At 38.1% G+C, this 15,436-nt stretch overlaps 1 protein-coding gene across 3 annotated transcripts in view; it reads right to left on the bottom strand.

Annotated features, from left to right (window-relative positions):
• The window catches only part of RASSF8 (Ras association domain family member 8), a 137,195-nt gene that overhangs the window by 80,926 nt on the left and 40,833 nt on the right, over window positions 1–15,436 (bottom strand). Inside the window, exon 2 of one of the 3 annotated variants that reach the window (XM_081250075.1) lies at window positions 2,740–2,823. The exons of the other annotated variants lie outside the window; for them this stretch is intronic. The gene's annotated coding sequence lies outside the window, so the exon portion shown is untranslated. The remainder of the gene's footprint in view (window positions 1–2,739; window positions 2,824–15,436) is intronic. 3 annotated transcript variants of the gene reach the window in all.

Raw genomic sequence — 15,436 nt, 5'->3', positions numbered from 1 at the left:
TTAAATTCATCTCCAGCTGGTAGTATGAGAAGAGATAATTAGGACAAAGAGCTTTCCTACTGTCCCTTGAACAAATCACAGTGCCCATTCTCAGGGCTGGGGGAATTCAGGGGTGGCAAGCAAGGCACAAAGTGTAAGGAGGCATCATTGTCAAGTGCCAATACTACCTGCCCGACTCTGAGAGTGAGTGCCTCCTCACATTTTGTGCCCTCCTAGGTGCCTCACTTTACTTATTCTAAAGACCTTGCACCATTCTGCCTGCAAATCAAAACGGTTAAGATGGTCCCAGCGGACAGGAAGGAAAAACTTTAGCTGCTCTGTGGTCACTGCCTAAGGAGAAGCGACTGGTTCTACCTTCCCTTCTAATTTTCCACTGATTTCTAATTTAGTTTCTGGCTAAAATCTAAGCTCTTGTTTGGTGGCTGACCAACTTTCCTAAACAAAAAACAAACACTAGTGAGTGAGAAAGCCTCTGGCCCCAGGGCCTCAAAATCTATTAGGTATCAGTTAGCTCTTCCAGGGTTACGGCAATCAGCTGCCTAGAAAACAAGCACTACAGCCACAAGAGCCCCGTGGGGGACCAGGGTGCCGGCCTGCCCATATCTGCTCCAACATCACCACTCTGTCCACTGACTTTTATACTGGATCAGAGAATAAACCAGTAGCTACCTTACCATCTTAAAAACAGCAAAAACAAAAAACAAAAACAGCTTTCTTCTGATCCCACTTTACCCACTACCTATCCTTCATTTCTTGTCCCTTTTCGTTTTCTTACCTCCCACTCTACTGAGCCCGTTCCTGTCAGGCTCTTACGCCCATACTCCACCAAACTCCTTCATCAATGTCACCAATCACCTTCATGGCGCTAAATCTAGAGTCAGTTTACCCCCCCTCCTCCCAATACACTTTCTGCTTTTGGCTGCTGGGACACGGTGCTCTCCTGGTTTTCCTCTGTCTTCACTGGTGTCCCTCCTCAACCTCCTCTTCTCTATGCTGTCCTGCTGTCTGAGTGTCCCACATCTGTCCTTGGTCCTCTGCTCTTTCTATCCATATTCACACCCTGGGTGATCTCGTTCAACTTACCACAACTTGAAATGCCATACACTCGACAATTCCCACATTTACATTTTTAGCTCACTTCAGCCTCACATCCAGATGCCAGCTCAACGTTGGCACTTGGTCCAGTAGGCAACTTGAACTCAACATGCCTCAAAAGGAACTCTTGATCTTACCTCCCTAATTTTGTTGCACCCACACTCTTTCATCTCAGTTCAAACCACTCAGAATGCAGCCTTTTAGGTGCTTAGGCCAAAAGGCCTCCAGTTAATCCTGACTCCCCTCTCTCACTACCCATCATCCAGTCTGTCAGGAAATCCTGCTGGCTCCACCTCTACCCACCCTACCATGCTCTCCGCTGAGTTACTCCAACAGCCTCCTGACGAATCTCACTGCTTCCACCCGCGCTTCCTCCACCTCCAAATCTCCCATTCCCAACACAGAAGCCAGAAAGAAGACAAATAAAAGAAAACAAACAGAGACAGGAACTTAAATACGTAAATGACAAGACATAATGAAGTACAGCTGACCCTTGAACAGCATGAGTTTGACTGTGTGGGCCCACTTATACGCAGATTTTTTTTCAATAAATACTACAGTACTACATGATCCACGGCTGGTTGAATCTGTGGATGCACAGCTATGGATACAGAGGGCCAACTGTGGGACTTCAACATCCTCAAATTTTGGTATCTGAGGTGTGCCCTGGAACCAACCCCCCACGGGTACTGAGGGATGATACTCACACCTATATCCTGACTCCAACAGTTATAAGTGCAGGCTGCTAACAGGTATGTTGATAGGAAACTCGAATACTACAAGGGGCACTGCTGTCTAGGACACAGTTTTTTAAGTCAGGGGACAACTCTTTTTCAAGTTCTGCATTAAGTACGCTTTCCCTTAATTTACATAATAGTTTCATTCCTGGGAAACGAATTGTATTTTAAGACAATGCAAAAGTGCTTTGTGTATGTGTGTAAAAAGTTATGTCCAGTTGTGGACTTTCACTGGTAAAGCACAGTGGGCCATTTTAAAGTTTTTGTGTGGGACTGACCTGTGCATGATAGGATGCCTGGCCTCTCTGTCACCCATTCACTAACTGCTGGTAGTATCTCTTCAATCACTGTAGCAACCAGTGATTGAATGTCCTCACAAATGGCATCGCAAATGTCCCAAACACTCTTGGTAGAGGAACCTCTCCTGCTTAGAAACACTACTCTAGAAATAAAGTCTACAATCCTATAGCATCTGCTGATTCATAGTTTGATCAAAAGAAGTGTGAGCAACATTCTGAAAAGCACAAAGTGCCATCCATCTTGAGCAAGGGATTAAAATTTATTCAAGAATATCCTAGTATATCCATCGGTTCTTAGCCCAGATGGTCCCCTTGTCCTAACATGTTGGTGAGCTTGGCTCTCTTGTGAGATGGCGGTGGGATTATAATGGCTGGCAACTACACATGTCACATAACTTGAAACCTTGGGAATTTGCTACTATGTAAATCCATTTTGCAGTATGGGGAAGTACCAGTGTGTAGGGAAGAACACTGGACTGATTGGGAATCAAATGATCTGGGTTGTAATTCAGGCTCTGCAAACGAAGAGATGTATTTACCTATTTGACCGATCTTTACCTACTGGCTAGGCAGCACTGGGACCACAGAGAAGAACAGAGAATTTTTACCCTAGAGAAGAAGTCTAGAGGGAGCAGATCAGTCCCCAAATGCGTCTTCCTTTCTTCAACCTCAAATCTGAATCTTCAAAGTACCTTCCAAGTAAAAAATAAAATTAAGATTTTATGTATATGCTTGCAAGATGCCATGGGGTTTTACAGGGAAAATACAAAATGACACTGGCATGATGGTGCCAGAACTAAGGTAAAGTCGCCCATGTGACATTATTTTGCTTTTCACATGAGGATATAAATATAACATTACTATATGAAATTACTACTTGGTTAATAGTAAAAATCACTATTTATATTTCTGCTTTTTGATATAGTAAAAAGATAGAGAGTATACATTCAAATGATCCTTGAAAGCAAAATGGAATAGAAATAGCAGTTAATACCAGCCTGTTTTTCTGAAAGCATTATTATTTGTTGTATCAAAAAAGTACAATCTTTAATCATTTCATCCGTCACACAATTCCCATTCTGACAAGGCAAAATTTGCAAAGAATCTGCACAGTAAAATTGTCCAGTGGCTGGAGCAGCTAACAGGAGAAAATGTTGAAGTGAAAGGAACATTGAATCAATGGCCTGGAAACAGTATAGCTTTGAATGTTATCTATTCATACCTATTATTTTTTTTTTTTTTGGTGGCCTCTCACTGTTGTGGCCTCTCCCGTTGTGGAGCACAGGCTCCGGATGCGCAGGCCCAGCGGCCATGGCTCACGGGCCCAGCCCCTCCGCGGCATATGGGATCCTCCCGGACCGGGGCACGAACCCGTGTCCCCTGCATTGGCAGGCGGACTCTCAACCACTGCGCCACCAGGGAAGCCCCATACCTATTTTTTAAAGTGAGAATATTTTAAAGTAGCAATATCCTTTTGAAGAATAAAGATATGTTAAATGTTTAATTTCTTGAGACTATAAAGAAATTATCAAGAATAAAAAGTGTGAATAAATTTTCTCCTTACAGAAATATCTGAAGTTTAGGTTACTCCAAACCATCAATATTTCTACTTATCCTCCAACTAGAACTTTGTTTACTTATAAATAATTTTGATCCTTTCAATTACCATAAAGCCCAGAGCCCCTAAAAGAAAAGCTTGTTTCTATCAAACTAGAATAAGAATCCTGTTTTTTTAAAATCAGCCATCTCCTTCCCATCTGTATTCATATTCACACCAAGATGTACTTGTTTATCCCCAAACACATCATGCTCCTTATGTGCCTTTCTAGATTTTGCATATGCTATTTCCCAGGCTATTTTAGAAGGCCTTCTGCTGCCTCCCTAAAGACCTACTCACTTTTAAATACTCAGCTCAAATGATCTCCACAGCATCTCTCCTTAACCTCTGCAGTTACAGTACTTCCCCATGTGCTCCCATAGCACCTCCTTCATTCCACTGTTGTGTAATTCATAACATGACCATAACCATTCACCACCTGTCTATCCCCCAGTAGACTCTCTGTAAGCCAAAAGACTGGGCAGTACCATGTCAAAAAGAATTGCTAATGAAATGAACAGCTATGGAAAATTATGGTGAAAGCCTCTTATCCTTCTGCAAAAGATCCAAACCTTAAGGTCTACTACTTCCTCCAGATCTGTATTATTTACTTATTTTTTGCATATTGATTATTTATTTATTTGGCTGCATCGGTCTTAGTTGTGGCACACAGGATCTTTTGCTGCAGCTCCTGGGCTTCTCTCTAGTTGTGGTGGGCGGGCTCCAGTGCGCTCCGGCTCAGTAGTTGCTGCATGTGGGCTTAGTTGTCCCACGGCATGTGGGATCTTAGTTCCCCAACGAGGGATCGAACCCTCGTCCCCTGCATTGGAAGGCGGATTCTTAACCACTGACCACCAGGAAAGTCCCCAGATTTGTGTTATTTATATATTAGCATAAGAAAATCAAATTTGGTACGTATATTACGTATATTCTATCAATTTTCAAGGTTGAGCTAACAGATTTTCTCCCAAGGGAAGAAATACATCTCTACAATTGATGTTCAAAACAAGTGCTTTTGATTCACACGTCTATTAAATGCATATAAACATTCATACTTAACAGATATTTACTAAAAAAAAAATTCCCCTATTTAGATTATGATTCATCCAAAAAATAGGAAGCACAAAAGAAAAAAAAGCATACCACAGAGAGCTTATAGGGAAAGTAGGTGTGGTTACTGAACACCACAATTCATGCCTTTCAATGTCAAATAGTGCTTAATTGAAACAATACAGACTAAACCTCCACTGTAAACTGTGGAACCATGTGTGCAGTTAGTTATGATTGCCACCTACAATGTCCGGTGAAAAGAAACAGAAAAGAAGTATGAGAGGTAAGTGCATAACACAGCAGAAACATCTATCCACAAAACTTATCCATCAGTGCCACTAAGGTAATTTGCACAGATGGAGAGGGGATTTAACAGGTATCCAATTTCCAGATGTATACTCCATGCTTTATGAGATCACAGTTTCATTTCATCTTTATAGCCACTCTGTGAGATAGTATTGTTAACCTCAATTTAATGATTTAATGATTTCTGATAAGCTCAGAGAGATAAATGTGACCTCACTTGTCCCATGTCCCCCGTCTCACTCAATGGACAATGGCCCGAGTTCTCTGAGCCTGCACCACAAATCAGGCACTAGGCATATAGGTATACCCAGGGTGACCACTCATCCGGGTTTGCCTGGAACAGCAATGGTTTACATTGTTATCACAGCATAATTACCAACAGTACCAGGTTTCACTCTCCAAAGTGTCTGGTTTGAACAGTTATATAGTCTCCTCAAGTATAAAAGTGAAAGTCTACTTACATAAAAATGTATCTAGCCTGTGTCTGAAACAAGACTGAAGCATTTGGGAAAAATGGCACTATTTTAATAAAAATGATGACAGCTATCATTCATTGGATTTTTTACATACAAAATCCTTTACATATATAATTTAATCTTACCCAACATTCGAGTGAGAAAACTACAATTTAGAGAATTCAAGGTCACACAGTTAACAATGGGTTAAGCTGATTGGTACCCAGATTGATGAATCCTGATGATATGTGGCAATTTCTGAAACTACAGACACAGCTCTTTGGGACATCCTGGAAGGAAGGGATAAGGATGAAGTGAGGGGCCAGGAAGACTACCAAGGGTGTCTTTCTTGCAAAGTGAGTCTCTATCCTCTAACTCCTTGGTCTTTAGTAGAACCACTAAGTGGGGTTGTGTGTGTGTGTTTGAAATAGAAACCACTTTTAAAAGAAGCAGGTTTAACACTGGAAAAAAGTGAAGACCATACACAGAGGCAAGTCAGACAGATGAAGGGATGCTCACTTGACACAGGACTCTAGACTGAGCAAGATCACGGGGAGATTTTCATAAGTTTTGAAACTGGAGGTTCAGGATAAGTTTCCCTAAATTTCTAAGAAGCAAGTACACCCCAGCTGAAATGTGAAAGAGAGGAAGAGCGAAAGAGATGGAGTGTATAAGTTCAGCTGTTGATATAACATGGTATTACTTGTCAGTAAAAACTTTGTTTTTCCCATCTGATGTGAACCTTTTTTACTTGGTGAGACTATATGTTCCTTAAAAGCAGAAACCATGAACTCCATCCTCTTCTGTAACTTTCACAAAATCCACTTTAGATAAAAGAAACTGCCTTTGCAAAATTAGAAAGAGGGTTATAACATTATTACTACCTTAGTAGATCTTAAAAACAAAAAATGATTTTGTATATTCTCCCTACTGCATTCAGGTAGATGTAGGCACTGCCTCAGTTTACTGGGATAGAAACCAGGTCATAGAGAATGACTCTACTAAAACGACAGTCACCGGTGCAATCAGGAGGAGATGCGATCACAGTCTCACGTAATTACATACGAAACTCATTTTTAAAAACTCAGACACATGGAAGAATGCAAACCAGCAATAAATATTCACTGAACTCTGACCAATTCAACGTGCAATCTGATAATCATATCTGCCTTTAAGATTATTCTGGCAATTAAAGGAGTCAACCTGCAAAGAATCCTGTGTAACACACACACACACACACACACACACACACAGCTACAAATTTAAAAAAACATAAATACATGTTCTTTGTACACGAAGATACCCAAGAAACTGTTAACAATGGTTACCTTTGATTGAAGGACGAAAAATGAAAGGAGGTAACCTTATTTTGTATTTTTTACCTTTCTATACATTTTAAACTTACTGGATTACTTTAAGTTAGTAATTGTTTTAAATACAAAGGTTAATCCTTTGTTACAAAGGGGCTGTGGTGCCCACAAATCCATTAGTATTACTGAAAAAAACAAGGTCACCATTAAGAGCCATATTCAGGAAAAACAGCACAAGTAAATTAAACAAAATAATACTTAAGACTTGAGAGGCACAGTGTTTCTGTGAAAGAGGAGACGGGATAGAAGGGAGACTGGTTATTTCCTAAAAATTCCTTAAATTTCCTGCCCAGATATAATCATTGTAAACAAAACAGTGGAGTCAGTGGGGAAGTGGAGCAGGGATAAATAATAAATCAAAAGATCTGTGGAATTAAAATAAATGTCCTAATTCTCTCAGTTAATCTATAAAGACTTTAACTTTGATTCAATGTCATTGGCAATCAATATTTGAACATTTAAGCTGCTGTGACACTTGATATAATAGGCACAGGGAAAGGGCTAAGACTTAAACCTAGGGGCACACTGCTCTTTATCATTCCCAGGGATGCTGGACCCCACCCTTCCAGGGAACACGATCCCAGATACACAGGTATATGCCACAGTCTAATATGAATGGTAGCCTGGAAATGCAGTCTTGTTCAACCCTGCCCAGAGACTGATGATCTTGATTCACTTGATTCTGTGTATAGTCCATCTCAATAAACATATCTTTATGGTAATTTTTTTTCAATAAGGCATATGATGAAATCTTAGACATTTGGTCAATCTTAGATTTAAAAAAAATCTACTTTCAAATTTCTGAATAGAAATACATTTGTTTTAGAGAATCTGTAATAATAATGTAATATTAATAACTACTAACTAATTTTTATTTTTATTTTATACTGAAGTATAGTTGATTAGCAATGTTGTGTTAGTAGCAGGTGTACAGTGAAGTGATTCGGTTATACATATATCTGTTCTTTTTCAAATTCTTTTCCCATTTAGGTTATTACAGAATATTGAGCAGAGTTCCCTGTACTATACAGCAGGTCCTTGTTGGTTACCTATTTTAAATGCAGCAGTGTATACATGTCAATCCCAGACTCCAAAGAAGACATACAGATGGCCAAGAGGTGCAAGAAAAGATGCTCAACATCGCTAATTATTAGGGAAATGCAAATCAAAACTACAGTGAGATATCACTTCACATGAGTCAGAATGGCCATCATCAAAAAGTCTACAAACAGTAAATGCTGGAGAGGGTGTGGAGAAAAGGGAACCCTCCTACACTGTTGGTGGGAATGTAAATTTGTACAGCCACTATGGAGAACAGTATGGAGGTTCCGTAAAAAACTAAAAACAGAGCTACAAACTCATTTTTTAAATTGGGTGTTGATTATTTTCTTACTGATCTTAAGTAGTTATTTACACATGGGTATTAACTTTAGTTATATATATGATAATATATATATACATTATATAGAATACTTTTTGTGATTTGACATATGCAAATTTTAATTATTTTATTTTTGATGTAATTACATATATGAATCATTCCTTTTTAAATCTTTGCATCTGTATTTTAGTTTATCTTTCCCTAAACCCAAAATCAGATATTTATGAACATTCTCTTCTAGTATATTTATTACTACATTTTTATATTTATAATATAATTTTTAATCAAAGCATTCTTCTCGGCTTTCTATTCTGTTTCACGTATTTGTCTACTTTATCATCATATTATTATTATTTTTTACAGTTGGAGAATATAGCCAATATTTTATAATAGCTTTAAATGGAGTATAATCTATAAAAAAATGAATCACTATACTGTACATCTGAAACTAACATAATATTCTAAATCAACTATACTTCAATAAAAAAATTCTGTCTTTGACTTCTGATAACTTGACTGTAATGCATCTTTCTGTGGATTTCTTTGGGATTATTTTATTTGGGATCCTTTTTTTTGTGAATTTTTGAATTTTATTTATTTTTTTACACAGCAGGTTCTTATTAGTTATCCATTTTATACATTAGTGTATATGTGTCAATCCCAATCTCCCATTTTAATTACTATCGTTATATAAATATATTTTGGCTCTTATCTTATAAATACGAAATTCAGAATCACTGACCTGTGAAAATTTCCTGCTGAGATTTTGATTATATTAAACTTACAAATCAATATAAAGACATCAAAAATAATTAATGAATTATCTTCCATACTGAGTCTCTGCACCCTGAGAGAAAAGTTTAATGGTTTTCTTCCTAAATACCATTTGCATTTCTCACAAAGTTTAATCCTCAGCATACTTTTTGTTGCTACTATGAATGGGCTCCTTTTTTCTCACATTTTGGAACTAGTTATTATTACTATGTACATCATGATATTTCCATTATTTACAATGGAACTTTACTACATTCTATTATTTTTAGTTGACCGTCTGTAATTTTTTTCATTATCTACAAAGAATTTTATCCTTTCCAATAGTTCTTTCTCTTACTCCTTTTTCTTTTCTTAATACACTAACTAGATATTTCAAAGCTATTTTAGATGGTAGTGATGACAGCTGGTATGTTGCTAATTCTAACAGGAGATAAAATTTTTGTGTTTCACCATTATTAGTATTTTGGCTATTAATAGCTGGATCCCGATTTTGTTTATAAAATTAGAGATACTTCCCATAAAATAGAAAGAGTAAATATCTCGAAACTGTGAGATAATGGGTGGTTTTATTTTCCTTCACATTTTCACAGTAATTATCTAGGATTTCTAAATCTACCTTTCTATGTTTTAGAATTCAAATTTTATTGATTTATGTTTTTTAAAAAATCATCCATTTGATTAAGTTTCTCAAACATATGTGGAAAAGATCTACAAAAGTATTATTACTTTTCATTTACAGATAACTACAGTTATATCCCATAACTGCTAATTTTGTATATATTTGTAAAATTAGACTAGCCACAAACACTTCCAATTTATTTTCCAAGTTTCCTAAAATGAATGGACACACACATCCTTAACTCACTATTTCTTTCAATGTTCCTTGCTTCAGGAGAACATTTTTAACTCCAAATAATCTTGGTTAGCAATCAGTATCTTGCAGAAGGCAAGAGAGAAGCAAACCCTAAAAAGTTTTCTCTTTAGAAATAACACTGTACTGTTCCTTGTAAAAGACAGCAAATCTAAAGATAATGTCTGGATACAAATTTCTCAAAGTAAACTTATTCTGCTAATAAAAATGATACTTCATCCTTTTTATTAAAATACATTCATGCTTATTAAGACTACAGTACGAGATGCCATAAAATAAAATATTAACAATTTGATATTAGGAAATTCATAACATTCCCAGATCAGAGCTCCATGAAAACCAGATTCTAATACTGTTAATATTAAGACTTGCATGTTAATAAATGTTTGTGGCAATCTCTTCAAGTCTTCATCAAATCCTGTTTCTTTCATATTTCATTAAGTAACCATTATACTGAACCTGTCTTACCATCTGAAATAGTTTGAGATACATTATCAGAAAAATATATCAACTTCCAATACAAACAGCTAAATTTTTCATTTTTACTCTACCAGGAAAGTTTCAAAGCGCTAAAAAATGCAAACTGCTACCCATTTTCTAAAAACAGAAATGAAATAATTAGGTCACAATAGATGGCTTCTTTCTTAGAAAAAAAAAAGATGATGATGAATGCAACTGGAATGTTTATTGTCACTGAAATTCTTCAGGCCTGGATTCCAAGTTCATGTCTTGATGCAGGTTACTATGACAACTTAAATTACAGAAAATATCCCCCCTTCTATCAAGTTGTTTTCTCCACAAGGACATTTCAAGCCTCCTAAAATCTGTATGCATGGATTACTTATAACAACAATAAACATCTCTTCACAAGTTTTATTCAGAAATGCCCCCATCTAAACCCTTAAAACCAAGAACAAGCATATAAAAATAAATTCCATTAAATCTACAAGGGACAGAAAACCTAACCTGAAAATACACGTACAAAGCTTAAAATATAAAATGTTGAGAGTACTCTGAAACTACTCCCCATTAGCAGAGGCACAGGGTGTATTACCACCATATGCTTCATTACAGAAACGATGGGAAATCACTTGCAAGGCAGTTTTCAAAGAAGATTATAGAACTAAGCCTTGTTTACCATTATTTTCCCCTCACTAATGCTTTTTACAGGAAAGTACCAGAAAAGGAGGGTGGGAGAATATTGCAGTCCTATTTAGAACAGAAAGAGAAACAAGCAATCTGTAAAATCTAAACTTGTTTTACCTCATCTGTCTTTTACACAAAACATGGGCTTTATGGTCTGCTCTCACACAGCTTCAATTTTATAAACCTAACAAAAATGCCTTGTGATAAATAACAGTGTGAATTATTCTCTAGCCTCATCCTCTAAGAGAATAATGGCTTGGGAATAATTGCATCACTATGGAGAAATGTGATTTAGTATAGATATTCTGATTTTAAGACAGTAAAAATTTAAAGTAGCTCCTTAAAAAAAAAAAAAGGTAGTTTTACAATGTAGCAATACTAAGAATTTTCAATGCTGGTTTTGCTGCTCATCAAAGTTAACATAACTAAAACTTAAATGCTTCCTTTGGAAAGGCTTAGGGAACTCATATACCCTGTTGGTATGTGTAAACTGGCTCAGTATCCAGCATAGGCAAAGAAGTTTTGTTAAGTTCAAACAAAGCTTTATTTAAAAAAGAAAAACAGAGCAGTATGCTAAATGCTCAAGAGTCTCTTTGCTCTTGAAGTCAAGAATCAGACTGTTACTGAGCATTTGAGAATAGCAAAAAATGAAAACTCCTCAGCAGTAAACTCCAAGCAACTCATGTATCTCTCTCCTACCTGTATTACTAAATAAGAACTAGTGTTCCAAGAGAAACAAAATAACTGAAGTGTTCAAATCCAAATGTACACAATCCCTAAACTTAAACCTGAAACACAGTTCCTTCTTGGTGTAACTTACATATAATGCCTCCTATATAGAAAATAATTAGTGTGTAAAAGAAAGATCTGCAGAACAGCTTCATCAATAATGGAAGCTAAAACTAAAATTTAAGTGACTATCCAATCATGGAGGAGAACTTTGGTCAATGGAGCTACATAATACATTTTTTCCTTATGCTTTTCTTCTTTTGACTGTATTACAAATAGCAGGGCACTACAAATAGCAGGGCTCAACTAGGATTTTTCAGCTCTCACACGGATGTAATGAAATCACCTTATTAGAATCAGACTATCTTTTATTCTCAACACTTGGAGACTTTTAGTCATGGTTTTCCCTAATGCCTGAGCAATGTAGCAGAGTCCACAGGAGAACTGAGCCAGTGAGGATATGAACCTGTGTTTTTAGGAATCCGCTCCTTCCACAGAGTCTAGCAATTACTAGAAGGCTCTAAGGGGAAATTAGTTTATGTGAGACCTTCAAAATTCATCATCTGGGCAAAAATGCAAGCACATAACTTTTGCAAGTGAGGGACTAAGGAATTTATGTGACCGCACACTGGTTGGTGCCCGTAAAGAGTTTATTCACCTGTAAAATGCGAACAGTTTATTCGTAAGTCATTCACTTACTACAAACAAGGTCAAATTACTTCCCCTCCTGAGACCAAGAAGTCACTTTAATGTTCAAGAGACAAGAGACTATACACATCAAGCATACAAAAAGCAAGTGGAGAATAATTTAGTTGTATATTCCCACCTCAAGGGATTTTGTGCCCCCTTTATTTAATGAAGCCTATTATTATTATTATTATTATTATTTTTGCGTTTCGCGGGCCTCTCCCGCTGCGGAGCACAGGCTCCGGACGCGCAGGCTCAGCGGCCATGGCTCACGGGCCCAGCCGCTCCGCGGCACGTGGGATCCTCCCGGACCGGGGCACGAACCCGTGTCCCCTGCAACGGCAGGCGGACTCTCAACCACTGCGCCACCAGGGAAACCCTAATGAAGCCTATTATTGACACTGTTACAGAGACGGAAGCTCAAACTACAGGATATATTTCAGACTTACCAAGACCTTCTAACCTTTCACTGTTAGAACTACTCCACTGTTTTAAAAGAGGCTGCCGATTTAAAGCATTAGTAGAACAGTGCTCAGGAAGCCCAAGACTGGTGATACACCAGTTTGCAAAATTTTGCCTCAGACCCCAAATTTGAATCTCGAATTTGTAACACAGTGGCAACTATTGCTCTTTGTACTTATTTAAATAAAGGGTTTATAAATGATGATTCACCAGTGAACACAATCTCTGAAAGTCTCCCAAGACTTTGAAAAGTTTTCTTAAAAAAGTCACTGTAAGTGATACTCTTCTAGGATGTATGGAAGGAGTACACATTTTCAGACTCACCTTGCCGTGCTGGAGTCCCCAGGTGGGAGCAGGTGAGGAAGGGGAGAGCACCAGACAGGTATTCTAGGAGGAGCTACACAGGCACCTGAAAAGGTACACAGTGTCCTTACAGTCCTGGCTAATTTTTATCTTAGAAATGCTAAATCACCCCATTTTAACTTCTAATCAAAGAGCAAAATACACAAGCTTTTAGCTTCAAATGGTTTTTCCAAAAAACATTTTTCCTCCCCTCTTGGGCCCTCTCCACTAGTCATTTGAATTGCAGTACTTGTGGGGTAGACTGGTTTGGTTTGAATTAGTATTTTTGTGCCTTTGAAAAAGGAATTTTAGTTGTTTCTTTAAAAGCTCATTTGATGGGCCCATGGTGTTCTAGGAAAGACTTTGTGCCTTCTTTTTCTCCTGACCAAAGTTCCCTGCAATACCACAATAATTTCTTGAAAGCAGTTTAGCAGTTAGACATTTGGAAAATTGCCTAAAGCCAGGGCCTAAAAATGAAGTTGAAGTTGAAGAGAACTCAGGTTTTCAGTCTTAAAAAACAAAAACAAAAACATGCCGCATTCTTCCTTGGTGAGTACAACTGACAACCATTGGCTAACCTAAGAAAGAGAGTAACTTGGCACCAGTTCTTTTGACCATTCTATTGCATGACACTGTGAGAATGTGAAACTCTGCCATGACATTAGTTATAAAGAAAGCCAAAGAAAGAAATCTTGGCCACAAGACAGGAATTGACGCAATTCTTATGTCTGCCACATTCAGACTATGCCCCTAACGCAGATGTTGCTCAATTTATTTATAGAAAGGTTTACTTTAGTAACAAGACCATCTTCCATTACCCATATTTTTTAATATAGCAAGACACTGAACTACTTTTATTATGAATAGGAAATACCACCCCCAAAAGTTAACAATCCTTAAGTTCTTAGCTATGAAATAATATGAAGTATCAAATTAGAAATAGTGTAAGGGGATTTCCCTGGTGGTGCAGTGGTTAAGACTCCATGCAGGGGGCCTGGGTTCGATCCCCGGTCAGGGAACTAGATCCCACATGCATGTCACAACTAAGAGTCCACATGCCACAACTAAGGAGGCTGCAAGCCACAACTAAGACCCGTACAACCAAATAAATAAATATTAAAAAAAAATAGTGTAAGGAGAAAGAACCGGTGGACCCCAAATCTGATGCAAGCTATCAGAAAATATATACATTGGTTGGATTCTTCTCTCACCATCGTGTGTCAGCTTGGATTTTTCTCCCTCTTTCTTAACTCTATAGTTCTTCCAGGCTACTTTGTAGCAATTTGAGTCTAAAGCATCACCTTCCACTGGAACCCAAAGGTCTAGGAGGAGCTTCAAGCTGTGATAAGACTCCCAATGGATTCATCTGAGGTTAACCCAACCTGGACCCTGGAGTCTCCTCAAATGTCCATTGATGAAAATTCCCAGGCAATTCCAGTTGCCTCTCAACCTATGCCTGAAGTGTTAATAAAGAACCTCTGTAACTTGACGCCCAACCCTAGTATCAAATTGTCATTCATTCTACCAGAATGTCTACCTCAACCACTGGGCGGTTACTTGGTGAAAACATACCCTATAGGAGAGGGGTGAGGACTGTGTTAACTGATCAGAGAGATAAGATGGAGGGGCTGATCCAATCTATTAAAAAAACGTTACGGCAAAGGAGTCCCTCGGTCTGACTCTCAAAGAGAACCACAGCAGAATGACACTGAGACTCAAATCAAGAGAGCAAAGATTTAGATGTAGCTGTCGTTTCTGCTGGTTTCGTAGAGATCCTCCTGAGGATAATTTTTTTAAATTAATTAATTAGTTAATTATTTATTTATTTTTGGCTGCATTGGGTCTTTGTTGATGTGAGTGGGCTTGCTCTAGTTGCAGCGAGCGGGGGCTATTCTTCATTGCGGTACGCGGGCTTCTCATTGTGGTGGCTTCTCTTGTTGCGGAGCACGGGCTCTAGGCACGCGGGCTCAGTAGTTGTGGCTTGTGGGCTCTAGAGCCCAAGCTCAGTAGTTGTGGCACACAGGCTTAGCTGCTCCGTGTCACGTGGGATCTTCCTGGACCAGGGCTTGAACGCGTGTCCCCTGCGTTGGCAGGTGGGTTCTTAACCACTGTGCCACCAGGGAAGCCCTCTGAGG

This window comes from Mesoplodon bidens, assembly GCF_964165515.1.
Source record: "Mesoplodon bidens genome assembly, chromosome: 11".
NCBI lineage: Eukaryota > Metazoa > Chordata > Mammalia > Artiodactyla > Ziphiidae > Mesoplodon > Mesoplodon bidens.
The sequence above is the reverse complement of the archived record's forward strand: the minus strand, read 5'-3'. Positions and strand labels throughout refer to the sequence as shown.